The 14,838-nt window shown below is 39.7% G+C and overlaps 1 non-coding gene across 1 annotated transcript; it reads right to left on the reverse strand.

The window, feature by feature from the left end:
• Positions 1–8,733: 8,733 nt before the first annotated feature.
• Positions 8,734–8,807, reverse strand: TRNAN-AUU (transfer RNA asparagine (anticodon AUU)). The gene has a single exon. It is a non-coding gene; the product is annotated as a tRNA-Asn (tRNA).
• Positions 8,808–14,838: the final 6,031 nt, after the last annotated feature.

Below are 14,838 nucleotides of genomic sequence, written 5' to 3' on the forward strand. Positions count from 1 at the left end.
TCCAGGACCCAAGACCTTTCCTCCGGACCATAGCCTTTCCAGTGAACCAGAAAATACAGCCGATCCCGGGACAATTTGGAATCGAGAACCTTCTCTACCAAGAACTCCTGTTGTCCCTGTACATCCACTGGAGATCTACCCTGAGAGATCTTCCGAGGAAATCTACTGGAAGAAACGTATTGTTTCAACAGGGAACAATGAAACGTATTTCCAATCCTGAGAGATCTTGGTAAACGTAACCGAAAGGCAACTGGGTTGACTCTTTTAATAATAAGAAATGGCCCAATAAATTTGGGTCCCAGTCTAGCTGAGGATTGTCGAAGCCTGATGTTGCGAGTCGACAACCACACCCTATCTCCCACCTTAAAAGTGCAAGGACGTCGGAGCCTGTCAGAAAATTTCTTCTCTCGAAAGGCCGCTTTTCTGAGAGCAAGGTGCACCTTTTTCCAAATGGCTCTGAGATGGGAGGTTAAGGTAAGCGAGGAGACTGAGGAATGATGAAAAAAAGAATTAGCTCTGGGGTGAAAACCAAAAACTGAAAAGAATGGAGACTCTTTAGTGGAGGAATGACAAGAATTATTGTAAGCAAATTCAGCCAACGGAAGAAACTCGGACCAATCATTCTGGAGTTTGGCTGAATACAAGCGCAAATATTGTTTCAATGATTGGTTAACTCGTTCGGTTTGCCCGTTGGATTGTGGGTGGTAACCGGATGTTAACGACAATTTCATCTTCAATGAGGCACAAAAACATTTCCAGAATTGTGCGATGAATTGTGGACCCCGATCAGAAACAATATCAGTAGGCAACCCATGAAGCCTGAATACATGGCGGAGAAACAAAACTGCCAACCCTTGGGCAGAAGGCAATCGGGGAAGAGCAATAAAATGAGCCATTTTACTAAAACGGTCCACTACCACCCATATGACTCGGAATCCGGCTGAAAGGGGAAGGTCAACCACAAAATCCATGGAAATATGAGACCACGGCCTGAGAGGAACATTTAAGGGCATAAGTTGCCCGATGGGCAAGGAACGGGGAACCTTATGCTGTGCACAAACCTGACATGAATAAACAAATTCCTTGACGTCTATAGAAAGACCAGGCCACCATACTGAGCGAGAGACTAACTCCAATGTCTTAGAGACTCCTGGATGCCCTGAAACTTTGTTATCATGGAATTCCGTTAAAACAGTAACTCTCAAAAACTCAGGGACGTAAAGACGACCAGCAGGAGTAATTCTAGGAGCTTGGTGTTGAAGCTGTTTTAACTGGGTAAATAAATCTTGTGTGAGGCCCGCCCAGATGACCGAAGATGGAAGTATGGGGGTAACAGGATTGTTATTGTGAACCGGAAGAAAGCTATGTGACAGGGCATCAGCCTTAGTATTCTTGGAACCAGGCCTGAAAGTGATTATAAATTTGAAACGCGTAAAAAATAATGCCCAACGTGCCTGCCGGGCATTAAGCCGCTTAGCCGATTCAATCTATTGCAGGTTCTTATGGTCAGTCAATACCGAAATAGTATGTTTTGCTCCCTCCAGCCAATGCCTCCACTCCTCGAAAGCCCATTTTACCGCCAGTAACTCCCGATTACCAACGTCATAGTTGGATTCAGCGGAGGAGAATTTCCTGGACATAAAGGCACAAGGATGTAACTCCAGAGACTCCGGATCCTTTTGAGAAAGGATAGCCCCCACTCCAACCTCCGAGGCATCAACCTCCACCACAAAGGGCAATTCCGGATTAGGATGTCTGAGGACTGGAGCCGAGACAAAGGCTTGTTTCAAGGCCCGAAAGGACAACTCAGCTTCACGCGACCAGTTGGTAGGATCCGCTCCTTTCTTTGTCAGAGCTACAATGGGAGCAACCAGGTCAGAAAAAGAATGAATGAACCTCCTATAATAATTCGCAAACCCTAAAAAACGCTTAATTGCTTTTAAATTGGTGGGTTGCGCCCAACTAAGGATGGCCTGGAGTTTCTTTGGTTCCATGGAAAATTATGTACCCTAAAAAAGATACTTCCGTGACATGAAACTCACACTTCTCCAGCTTGGCATATAAATGATTCTCACATAACTTTTGAAGAACCAGACGCACCTGGGTAACATGTTGTTCCATTGATTTAGAAAAAATCAGGATGTCGTCTAAGTAAACGACCACGAATTTCCCTAGGAAGTCACGGAGCACATCGTTAATGAGGTCTTGAAAAACTGCCGGAGCATTGGACAGGCCGAACGGCATCACCAGGTATTCGTAGTGATCCGACTGAGTACTGAAGGCCGTTTTCCACTCTTCTCCAGATTTAATTCGGATGAGGTTGCACGCTCCTCTAAGGTCAATTTTAGAAAAAATCACAGCAGAACGTAACTGATCAAAGAGTACAGAAATCAACGGCAAAGGATAGGTGTTTTTAACTGAGATCTTATTCAGGGCTCTAAAATCAATGCAAGGTCTAAGCGAGCCATCCTTTTTCTCCACAAAGAAGAAGCCTGCACTTAAAGGAGATTTTGATGGTCTAATAAATCCTTTCTCAAGGCTCTCCTTTACATAATCATTCATAGCCGCAGTTTCTGGCCCGGATAATGCATATAATCTTCCCTTTGGCAATGCGGCACCAGGAATTAACTCAATAGCACAATCATAAGGCCGATGGGGAGGCAGAATGTCCGCATTGCCTTTGGAGAAAACATCAGCAAACTCCTGGTATTCCACCGGAATGAGTTCTGGAATGATAGCTGCTACTCTGACTGGAAACGTGATACATTCCTTATCACAAAAAGTACCCCAATGTGAAATCTCCCCCGACCGCCAATCAATGGTGGGATTATGAAAGGCCAGCCAAGGGTGACCCAGAACAACTGGAACTGCTGGGCAATGTGTAAGAAAGAACTCGATTTTCTCGGAATGTAGAGCTCCTACTGTAAGTAGTACAGGGGGTGTACGGAGAGAAATAATCCCATTAGACAGCGGACTCCCATCTAAGCCATGCATGGTGACACACCTACCCAAAGGTAACTGAGGAATGCCTAAGGCCTTAGCCCAAGTTAAATCCATAAAGTTTCCTGCAGCTCCACTGTCAACAAAAGCCGACACCAAAGAACTGAGGCTGCCAAAGGTAACTTTAACTGGGACTAAAAGGGAGTTATTCGAGGAGATAAGCTGCAGACCTAGGTGAACCCCCTCACAATTCACCTGGTCAAAGCGTTTCCCGACTTGTTTGGACAATTACGAGCAAAATGTCCCTTACCCCCACAGTACAGACAAAGACCAGAATTTTGCCTTCTGGCTCTTTCTTCAGGAGACAGCCCGGAGAGACCCATCTGCATGGTCTCCTCTACGTCTTCAGGAATGGAATATACACACGGACTTGACCTTACAGGTGCTCCTTTTTCAGCCCTCCGCTCTCTGAGACGACGATCAATCTTAATAGAAAGCTCCATGAGTTTATCGAGAGTCTCAGGAGCGGGGTACTGAAGGAGACTGTCTTTTATAGACTCTGATAAGCCGAGGCGAAACTGACTGCGCAGGGCTGGGTCATTCCAGCCACAGTCGTTCGACCAACGGCGAAACTCCGTACAATAAACCTCTGCAGGATTTCTACCCTGTCTGAGAGCGCGCAACTGACTTTCAGCGGACGCCTCTCTATCAGGGTCATCATACAAGAGCCCTAAAGACTCAAAAAAAGCGTCAATTGACAACAATGCCGGATCCTCTGCTCTTAAACCAAATGCCCAGGTCTGAGGATCCCCCTGGAGCAAAGAAATAATAAACCCGACCAGCTGAGATTCAGTACCCGAGGAAGTCGGTCTTAAACGAAAATAAAGTTTACAGGATTCTTTAAAATTAAAAAACTCTTTTCTATCACCAGAAAAACGGTCAGGCAAATGCATCTTTGGTTCAGGGACTACCCTTGGGGAAGCTCGCAAAAGATCTTCCTGCGACTTCACCCGAAGAGAAAGATCCTGAACCATCTGAGTAAGTTCTTGAATCTGGCTGACTAAGAGCTGACCAGGATTTGGCCCTAAACCTGTTGGATTCATGAGGCCGATAAACTCTCACAAAACTGAATGAGAAAAAATTAAACCCCGTTTAATTTTAAGTTTTGGTATGGCCGGTAATAATGTTATGATTCCAGCACTCTGGTCAGAGAAGATCTTATGGCAAGGACTGGAGCACTGGAACGGAATGCTGGGGAAGGGAGCAGGACAGGAAAATAGCCCCTGGCACCCTAACTCTGTTGTCTCACCCATGTTGTCAGAAATCCCCTGCGAGACTATGGTTTCTTGAGCCCTTGGCAGCCGCGTTTGAAGGGCGGATTATGTCTGCCCAACTTCGATGCCCCCCGGTCTTAATGAGAGACAAAGGGAAACCTGAGACAGGGTGATAACAAGAGGCCCTCTAACTAAACAACCAGGCCAGGGGCTAAGCAAACTCAAAACTATAATATGTGCGGAGAAACCGCCAGGAAAAAGGACAACCAAAATATCCACTTGTCCAATTCTCCTACCCGGCACCGCCAAGTACCAGAGAGGACTTGTGGAAGCGGAACCCTCCGCAAATGCTCCAAACACAAAATATAAAAGGTAAAGCGGCTGAGCCGCAACACACGGCAGAGCCGCAACTCACGAACACCACTGGATATAAAACGGTGATCAGTCAGGACTCCAGGGAACCAAACGACCTCTTGGGATGAGATGACAACTCCCGAATACCGGACTTCTGCGGACTGGAATGACCGGATACAGCAGGACTGGAAACAGACTCTCAGCAAACAAAGGCAGCATGCAGGAAGCTATTACCGGCGTCTGTGAGAAGCCCTGGGAGTGTATTTAACAAGGAGTCCTCCAATCAGCTGCTAAAGGCTGATTAGAATAAATGCCGTGCAGCTGCCTTGCTGCACGGCCAGAGAGCAGGTGAATATCTTAATTTCCTAAAGCCTAGCAACGGGGAACGCGGTCCGCCAGTGGCGTCCCCGTTGCTAGGGTCCGTGCGGCTCAGCGCGCCCGGCGTCTAGCGTTGCTAGGGAGCCGGCGGCTGTACGTGCATGGCGTCTCTAGTTGCTAGGCGCCGGGCCGCGCAGAGCATCAAGCGGACCCCGGCGCCTAACAGTATGACTCCCAAAAACAACAACCGCGTCATTGGGACCAACTGCGATTTTGGAAAGTTTAGGAGCCAACCATGTTGTTGAAGAACTGTCAGGGAGAGTGCAATGTTTTGCACCAACTGGTCCCTGGATCTCGCCTTTATTAGGAGATCATCCAAGTACGGGATAATTGTGACTCCTTGCTTGCGAAGGAGAACCATAATTTCCGCTATCACCCTGGTGAAAATCCTCGGAGCCGTGGACAGACCAAACGGCAATGTCTGAAATTGGTAATGACAATCCTGAATTGCAAACCTTAGGTAGCTTGAGGCAGTGGCTAAATGGGAACATGTAAGTAGGCATCCTTTATGTCTACCAAAACCATGAAATCTCCGTCCTCCGGACTGGAGATCACTGCCCTGAGAAATTCCATCTTGAAATTGAATTTCTTTAGGAAGAAATTGAGGGATTTCAGATTTAAGATTGGTCTGACTGAGCCGTCCGGCTTCGGGACCACGAAGAGGCTTGAATAAAAACCTTCTCCCTGCTGACTAAGGCCAATTTGAACAATCGGTGAGGGGGAACGTCTTGAAACCCCAGTTTGTACCCTTGGGACACTATTTGTAAAACCCACGAGTCCAGGTCCGAATGAATCCAGAACTGACTGAAGAGTTTTAGACGTGCCCCCACTGGTGTGGGCTCCTGCAAGAAAGCCCCAGTGTCATGCAGTGGATTTGGCAGAAGCAGAGGACAATCTCTGGTCCTGCGATCTTGAAGAGGCTACAGACCTCTTCCTTTTCCTTCCTCTACCTGCAAAGAAAGGGGAATCTAAACTTCTTGCATATCTATTGGGCCAAAATGACTGCGGTAGATAATGATGCGTCTTCATCCGTTGACAGGGAACATAGGGCAAGAAGGTTGACTTACCATTGAAATGAGGATGCATCTTGCTGCCTTTCCAATGAAGCAAGTTTAATTTAGTAATAGGTGAAAAACCATCCTTACAAAGGTGTTAATCAGAGACTTGGCTTTGTGGACACTTTTCAGAGAACAAATTTGTTAGCATAAAAATAAAGCCAGAAAATGAAGAGCTGTTTAATCACTCAATTGGATTTTTCTGCCAGCATATTTTTTTTCTCTGCAACCCACTGCTAAATTGTGCTTCCTAGCTGTTTTTATAAAATCACTGAATCAAATCTAACTCTGATTACATCAGAGAAGGCCAGGTACCCTACACCGTAACAGGGGGTTTGAAATTTTGACTTGTCTACTTAAAGATCACCAAAATCTGATAACAAGGTCAATTAGGTCCCTGGGTGGGATTGAACCACCAACCTTATGGTTAATAGCCGTACATACTAACTGATTGCGCCACAGAGACACTTTGAAAAAGTCCTTACTGACAAAGGCTAATAAGCATTCATCTAAAACGTTTCCTAGAAAAACTTTAAAAAGTCAATAATCTGGAGAGTTTTTGTAAGATGTTTCTTCCATCAACCAACGAAGAAACACATTGGTACTTTCCCATGATGAGTGAGTGCTTCAGGATCTCTTGCACTTACATGTGCAGCAGAGTACTGCAATGGAAGCATGCTGGGCCCATAACCCAGAGGTAGGCAGATTGAAACTATCCTCTGCTATATTCATTTTTTTTTGTTAATTAAAGTAATCCAAAACTGGGATTGATATTTTGTCTCTTTTATTTTTACTTAAAGTACAATAACTTTTACCATTTTAATTTGTTTTAATAGTATATTGACAGTATTGTTTTCTTTCAAAAATCCACTTCATTTTCTTTACCCTATTATTAAAATGGTAATTGACAAAAACAAACTACATTGTCACCAGAAGAGCAATACAAAATGTACAAGTGATATATTAAAAACATCTTTCCAGCTTGAATTTCAATGATGCATTGGGTCAACAATTTTGTGAGAAACATCTTCACCCTTAAATAAAGATTTTCTTAATTCCTTACCTGTGTGCTAATTAGATATCACCTTGTTTTCATATTAAACAGACTTCCACATGAGAAAGCAGCAAGGATGCAGTGGCGTTAATGTTTCCTGGTGTCAACTTGTATTATTTCAGTAGACATTGAAATGAGGATGCATCTTGCTGCCTTTCCAATTAAGCAAGTTTAATTTAGTAATAGGTGAAAAACCATCCTTACAAAGGTGTTAATCAGAGACTTGGCTTTGTGGACACTTTTCAGAGAACAAATTTGTTAGCATAAAAATAAAGCCAGAAAATGAAGAGCTGTTTAATCACTCAATTGGATTTTTCTGCCAGCATATTTTTTTTCTCTGCAACCCACTGCTAAATTGTGCTTCCTAGCTGTTTTTATAAAATCACTGAATCAAATCTAACTCTGATTACATCAGAGAAGGCCAGGTACCCTACACCGTAACAGGGGGTTTGAAATTTTGACTTGTCTACTTAAAGATCACCAAAATCTGATAACAAGGGAAATTAGGTCCCTGGGTGGGATTGAACCACCAACCTTATGGTTAATAGCCGTACATACTAACTGATTGCGCCACAGAGACACTTTGAAAAAGTACTTACTGACAAAGGCTAATAAGCATTCATCTAAAACTTTTCCTAGAAAAACTTTAAAAAGTCAATAATCTGGAGAGTTTTTGTAAGATGTTTCTTCCATCAACCAATGAAGAAACACATTGGTACTTTCCCATGATGAGTGAGTGCTTCAGGATCTCTTGCACTTACATGTGCAGCAGAGTACTGCAATGGAAGCATGCTGGGCCCATAACCCAGAGGTAGGCAGATTGAAACTATCCTTTGCTATATGCATTTTTTTTTTGTTAATTAAAGTAATCCAAAACTGGGATTGATATTTTGTCTCTTTTATTTTTACTTAAAGTACAATAACTTTTACCATTTTAATTTGTTTTAATAGTATATTGACAGTATTGTTTTCTTTCAAAAATCCACTTAATTTTCTTTACCCTATTATTAAAATGGTAATTGACAAAAACAAACTACATTGTCACCAGAAGAGCAATACAAAATGTACAAGTGATATATTAAAATCATCTTTCCAGCTTGAATTTCAATGATGCATTGGGGCAACGATTTTGTGAGAAAACATCTTCACCCTTAAATAAAGATTTTCTTAATTCCTTACCTGTGTGCTAATTAGATATCACCTTGTTTTCACATTAAACAGACTTCCACATGAGAAAGCAGCAAGGATGCAGTGGCGTTAATGTTTCCTGGTGTCAACCTGTATTATTTCAGTAGACATTGAAATGAGGATACATCTTGCTGCCTTTCCAATGAAGCAAGTTTAATTTAGTAATAGGTGAAAAACCATCCCTACAAAGGTGTTAATCAGAGACTTGGCTTTGTGGACACTTTTCAGAGAACAAATTTGTTAGCATAAAAATAAAGCCAGAAAATAAAGAGCTGTTTAATCACTCAATTGGATTTTTCTGCCAGCATATTTTTTTTCTCTGCAACCCACTGCTAAATTGTGCTTCCTAGCTGTTTTTTTATAAAATCACTGAATCAAATCTAACTCTGATTACATCAGAGAAGGCCATGTACCCTACACCATAAGAGGGGGTTTGAAATTTTGACTTGTCTACTTAAATATCACCAAAATCTGATCACAAGTTTAATTACGTCCCTGGGTGGGATTGAACCACCAACCTTTCGGTTAATAGCCGAACACACTAACCGATTGCGCCACAGAGACACTTTGCAAAAAGTGCTTACTGACAAAGGCTAATAAGCATACATCTAGAACGTTTCCTAGAAAAACATTAAAAAATCAATAATCTGGAGAGTTTTTGTAAGATGTTTCTTCCATCAACCAACGAATAAACACATTGGTACTTTCCCATGATGAGTGAGTGCTTCAGGATCTCTTGCACTTACATGTGCAGCAGAGTACTGCAATGGAAGCATGCTGGACCCATAACCCAGAGGTAGGCAGATTGAAACTATCCTTTGCTATATGCATTTTTTTTGTTAATTTAAGTAATCAAAACTGGGATTGATATTTTTGCTCTTTTATTTTTACTTAAAGTACAATAACTTTTACCATTTTAATTTGTTTTAATAGTATATTGACAGTATAGTTTTCTTTCAAAAATCCACTTAATTTTCTTTACCCTGTTATTAAAATGGTAATTGACAAAAAAAACTACATTGTCACCAGAAGAGCAATACAAAATGTACAAGTGATATATTAAAATCATCTTTCCAGCTTGAATTTCAATGATGCATTGGGGCAACAATTTTGTGAGAAACATCTTCACCCTTAAATAAAGATTTTCGTAATTCCTTACCTGTGTGCTAATTAGATATCACCTTGTTTTCACATTAAACAGACTTCCACATGAGAAAGCAGCAAGGATGCAGTGTCGTTAATGTTTCCTGGTGTCAACCTGTATTATTTCAGTAGACATTGAAATGAGGATGCATCTTGCTGCCTTTCCAATGAAGCAAGTTTAATTTAGTAATAGGTGAAAAACCATCCCTACAAAGGTGTTAATCAGAGACTTGGCTTTGTGGACACTTTTCAGAGAACAAATTTGTTAGCATAAAAATAAAGCAAGGAAATTAAGAGCTGTTAAATCAAGCAATTTGATTTTTTTGCAAGCATATTTCTTTTTCTCTGCAACCCACTGCTAAATTGTGCTTCCTAGATGTTTTTATAAAATCACTGAATCAAATCTAACTCTGATTACATCAGAGAAGGCCAGGTACCCTACACCACAGGTTCTCAAACTCGGTCCTCAGGACCCCACACAGTGCATGTTTTGCAGGTCTCCTCACAGAATCACAAGTGACATAATTAGCTCCACCTGTGGACCTTTTAAAATGTGTCAGTGAGTAATTAATACACCTGTGCACTTGCTGGGTTACCTGCAAAACATGCACTGTGTGGGGTCCTGAGGACCGAGTTTGAGAACCACTGCCCTACACCATAAGAGGGGGTTTGAAATTTTGACTTGTATACTTAAAGATCACCAAAATCTGATAACAAGATCAATTACATCTCTGGGTGGGATTGAACCACCAACCTTTTAGTTATTAGCCGTACACACTAACTGATTGCGCCACAGAGACACTTTGCGAAAGTGCATACTGACAAAGGCTAATAAACATTCATCTAAAACGTTTCCTAGAAAAACTTTAAAAAGTCAATAATCTGGAGAGTTTTTGTAAGATGTTTCTTCCATCAACCAACGAAGAAACACATTGGTACTTTCCCATGATGAGTGAGTGCTTCAGGATCTCTTGCACTTACATGTGCAGCAGAGTACAGCAATGGAAGCATGCTGGGCTCATAACCCAGAGGTAGGCAGATTGAAACTATCCTCTGCTGTATGCTTTTTTTTTTTAATTAAAGTAATCCAAAACTGGGATTGATATTTTGGCTCTTTTATTTTTACTTAAAGTACAATAACTTTTACCATTTTAATTTGTTTTAGTAGTATATTGACAGTATTGTTTTCTTTCAAAAATCCACTTAATTTTCTTTACCCTATTATTAAAATGGTAATTGACAAAAACAAACTACATTGTCACCAGAAGAGCAATACAAAATGTACAAGTGATATATTAAAATCATCTTTCCAGCTTGAATTTCAATGATGCATTGGGGCAACGATTTTGTGAGAAACATCTTCACCCTTAAATAAAGATTTTCTTAATTCCTTACCTGTGTGCTAATTAGATATCACCTTGTTTTCGCATTAAACAGACTTCCACATGAGAAAGCAGCAAGGATGCAGTGGCGTTAATGTTTCCTGGTGTCAACTTGTATTATTTCAGTAGACATTGAAATGAGGATGCATCTTGCTGCCTTTCCAATGAAGCAAGTTTAATTTAGTAATAGGTGAAAAACCATCCCTACAAAGGTGTTAATCAGAGACTTGGCTTTGTGGACACTTTTCAGAGAACAAATTTGTTAGCATAAAAATAAAGCCAGAAAATGAAGAACTGTTTAATCACTCAATTGGATTTTTTTTGCCAGCATATTTTTTTTCTCTGCAACCCACTACTAAATTGTGCTTCCTAGCTGTTTTTTATAAAATCACTGAATCAAATCTAACTCTGATTACATCAGAGAAGGCCAGGTACCCTACACAATAAGAGGGGGTTTGAAATTTTGACTTGTCTACTTAAATATCACCAAAATCTGATCACAAGGTCAATTACATTCCTGGGTGGGATTGAACCACCAACCTTTTGGTTAATAGCCTTACACACTAACCAATTGCACCACAGAGACACTTTGCAAAAAGTACATACTGACAAAGGCTAATAAGCATTCATCAAGAACGTTTCCTAGAAAAACTTTAAAAAGTAAATAATCTGGAGAGTTTTTGTAAGATGTTTCTTCCATCAACCAATGAAGAAACACATTGGTACTTTCCCATGATGAGTGAGTGCTTCAGGATCTCTTGCACTTACATGTGCAGCAGAGTACTGCAATGGAAGCATGCTGGGCCCATAACCCAGAGATAGGCAGATTGAAACTATCCTTTGCTATATGCATTTTTTTTGTTAATTAAAGTAATCCAAAACTGGGATTGATATTTTTGCTCTTTTATTTTTACTTAAAGTACAATAACTTTTACCATTTTAATTTGTTTTAATAGTATATTGACAGTATTGTTTTCTTTCAAAAATCCACTTAATTTTCTTTACCCTATTATTAAAATGGTAATTGACAAAAACAAACTACATTGTCACCAGAAGAGCAATACAAAATGTACAAGTGATATATTAAAATCATCTTTCCAGGTTGAATTTCAATGATGCATTGGGGCAACGATTTTGTGAGAAACATCTTCACCCTTAAATAAAGATTTTCTTAATTCCTTACCTGTGTGCTAATTAGATATCACCTTGTTTTCACATTAAACAGACTTCCACATGAGAAAGCAGCAAGGATGCAGTGGCGTTAATGTTTCCTGGTGTCAACCTGTATTATTTCAGTAGACATTGAAATGAGGATGCATCTTGCTGCCTTTCCAATGAAGCAAGTTTAATTTAGTAATAGGTGAAAAACCATCCTTACAAAGGTGTTAATCAGAGACTTGGCTTTGTGGACACTTTTCAGAGAACAAATTTGTTAGCATAAAAATAAAGCCAGAAAATGAAGAGCTGTTTATTCACTAAATTGGATTTTTCTGCCAGCATATTTTTTTTCTCTGCAACCTACTGCTAAATTGTGCTTCCTAGCTGTTTTTTATAAAATCACTGAATCAAATCTAACTCTGATAACATCAGAGAAGGCCAGGTACCCTACACAATAAGAGGGGGTTTGAAATTTTGACTTGTCTACTTAAAGATCACCAAAATCTGAACACAAGGTCAATTACGTCCCTGGGTGGGATTGAACCACCAACCTTTTGGTTAATAGCCTTACACACTAACCAATTGCGCCACAGAGACACTTTGCAAAAGTACATACTGACAAAATCTAATAAGCATTCATCTAGAACGTTTCCTAGAAAAACTTTAAAAAGTCAATAATCTGGAGAGTTTTTGTAAGATGTTTCTTTCATCAACCAATGAAGAAACACATTGGTACTTTCCCATGATGAGTGAGTGCTTCAGGATCTTTTGCACTTACATGTGCAGCAGAGTACTGCAAAGGAAGCATGCTGGGCCCATAACCCAGAGGTAGGCAGATTGAAACTATCCTTTGCTATATGCATTTTTTTTGTTAATTAAAGTAATCCAAAACTGGGATTTATATTTTGGCTCTTTTATTTTTACTTAAAGTACAATAACTTTTACCATTTTAATTTGTTTTGATAGTATATTGACAGTATTGTTTTCTTTCAAAAATCCACTTAATTTTCTTTACCCTATTATTAAAATGGTAATTGACAAAAACAAACTACATTGTCACCAGAAGAGCAATACAAAATGTACAAGTGATATATTAAAATCATCTTTCCAGCTTGAATTTCAATGATGCATTGGGGCAACGATTTTGTGAGAAACATCTTCACCCTTAAATAAAGATTTTCTTAATTCCTTACCTGTGTGATAATTAGATATCACCTAGTTTTCACATTAAACAGACTTCCACATGAGAAAGCAGCAAGGATGCAGTGGCGTTAATGTTTCCTGGTGTCAACTTGTATTATTTCAGTAGACATTGAAATGAGGATGCATCTTGCTGCCTTTCCAATGAAGCAAGTTTAATTTAGTAATAGGTGAAAAACCATCCCTACAAAGGTGTTAATCAGAGACTTGGCTTTGTGGACACTTTTCAGAGAACAAATTTGTTAGCATAAAAATAAAGCCAGAAAATGAAGAGCTGTTTAATCACTCAATTGGATTTTTTTTGCCAGCATATTTTTTTTCTCTGCAACCCACTACTAAATTGTGCTTCCTAGCTGTTTTTTATAAAATCACTGAATCAAATCTAACTCTGATTACATCAGAGAAGGCCAGGTACCCTACACAATAAGAGGGGGTTTGAAATTTTGACTTGTCTACTTAAATATCACCAAAATCTGATCACAAGGTCAATTACATTCCTGGGTGGGATTGAACCACCAACCTTTTGGTTAATAGCCTTACACACTAACCAATTGCACCACAGAGACACTTTGCAAAAAGTACATACTGACAAAGGCTAATAAGCATTCATCAAGAACGTTTCCTAGAAAAACTTTAAAAAGTAAATAATCTGGAGAGTTTTTGTAAGATGTTTCTTCCATCAACCAATGAAGAAACACATTGGTACTTTCCCATGATGAGTGAGTGCTTCAGGATCTCTTGCACTTACATGTGCAGCAGAGTACTGCAATGGAAGCATGCTGGGCCCATAACCCAGAGATAGGCAGATTGAAACTATCCTTTGCTATATGCATTTTTTTTGTTAATTAAAGTAATCCAAAACTGGGATTGATATTTTTGCTCTTTTATTTTTACTTAAAGTACAATAACTTTTACCATTTTAATTTGTTTTAATAGTATATTGACAGTATTGTTTTCTTTCAAAAATCCACTTAATTTTCTTTACCCTATTATTAAAATGGTAATTGACAAAAACAAACTACATTGTCACCAGAAGAGCAATACAAAATGTACAAGTGATATATTAAAATCATCTTTCCAGGTTGAATTTCAATGATGCATTGGGGCAACGATTTTGTGAGAAACATCTTCACCCTTAAATAAAGATTTTCTTAATTCCTTACCTGTGTGCTAATTAGATATCACCTTGTTTTCACATTAAACAGACTTCCACATGAGAAAGCAGCAAGGATGCAGTGGCGTTAATGTTTCCTGGTGTCAACCTGTATTATTTCAGTAGACATTGAAATGAGGATGCATCTTGCTGCCTTTCCAATGAAGCAAGTTTAATTTAGTAATAGGTGAAAAACCATCCTTACAAAGGTGTTAATCAGAGACTTGGCTTTGTGGACACTTTTCAGAGAACAAATTTGTTAGCATAAAAATAAAGCCAGAAAATGAAGAGCTGTTTATTCACTAAATTGGATTTTTCTGCCAGCATATTTTTTTTCTCTGCAACCTACTGCTAAATTGTGCTTCCTAGCTGTTTTTTATAAAATCACTGAATCAAATCTAACTCTGATAACATCAGAGAAGGCCAGGTACCCTACACAATAAGAGGGGGTTTGAAATTTTGACTTGTCTACTTAAAGATCACCAAAATCTGAACACAAGGTCAATTACGTCCCTGGGTGGGATTGAACCACCAACCTTTTGGTTAATAGCCTTACACA

Source organism: Pseudophryne corroboree, unplaced genomic scaffold (assembly GCF_028390025.1).
Source record: "Pseudophryne corroboree isolate aPseCor3 unplaced genomic scaffold, aPseCor3.hap2 scaffold_397, whole genome shotgun sequence".
Classification (NCBI taxonomy): domain Eukaryota; kingdom Metazoa; phylum Chordata; class Amphibia; order Anura; family Myobatrachidae; genus Pseudophryne; species Pseudophryne corroboree.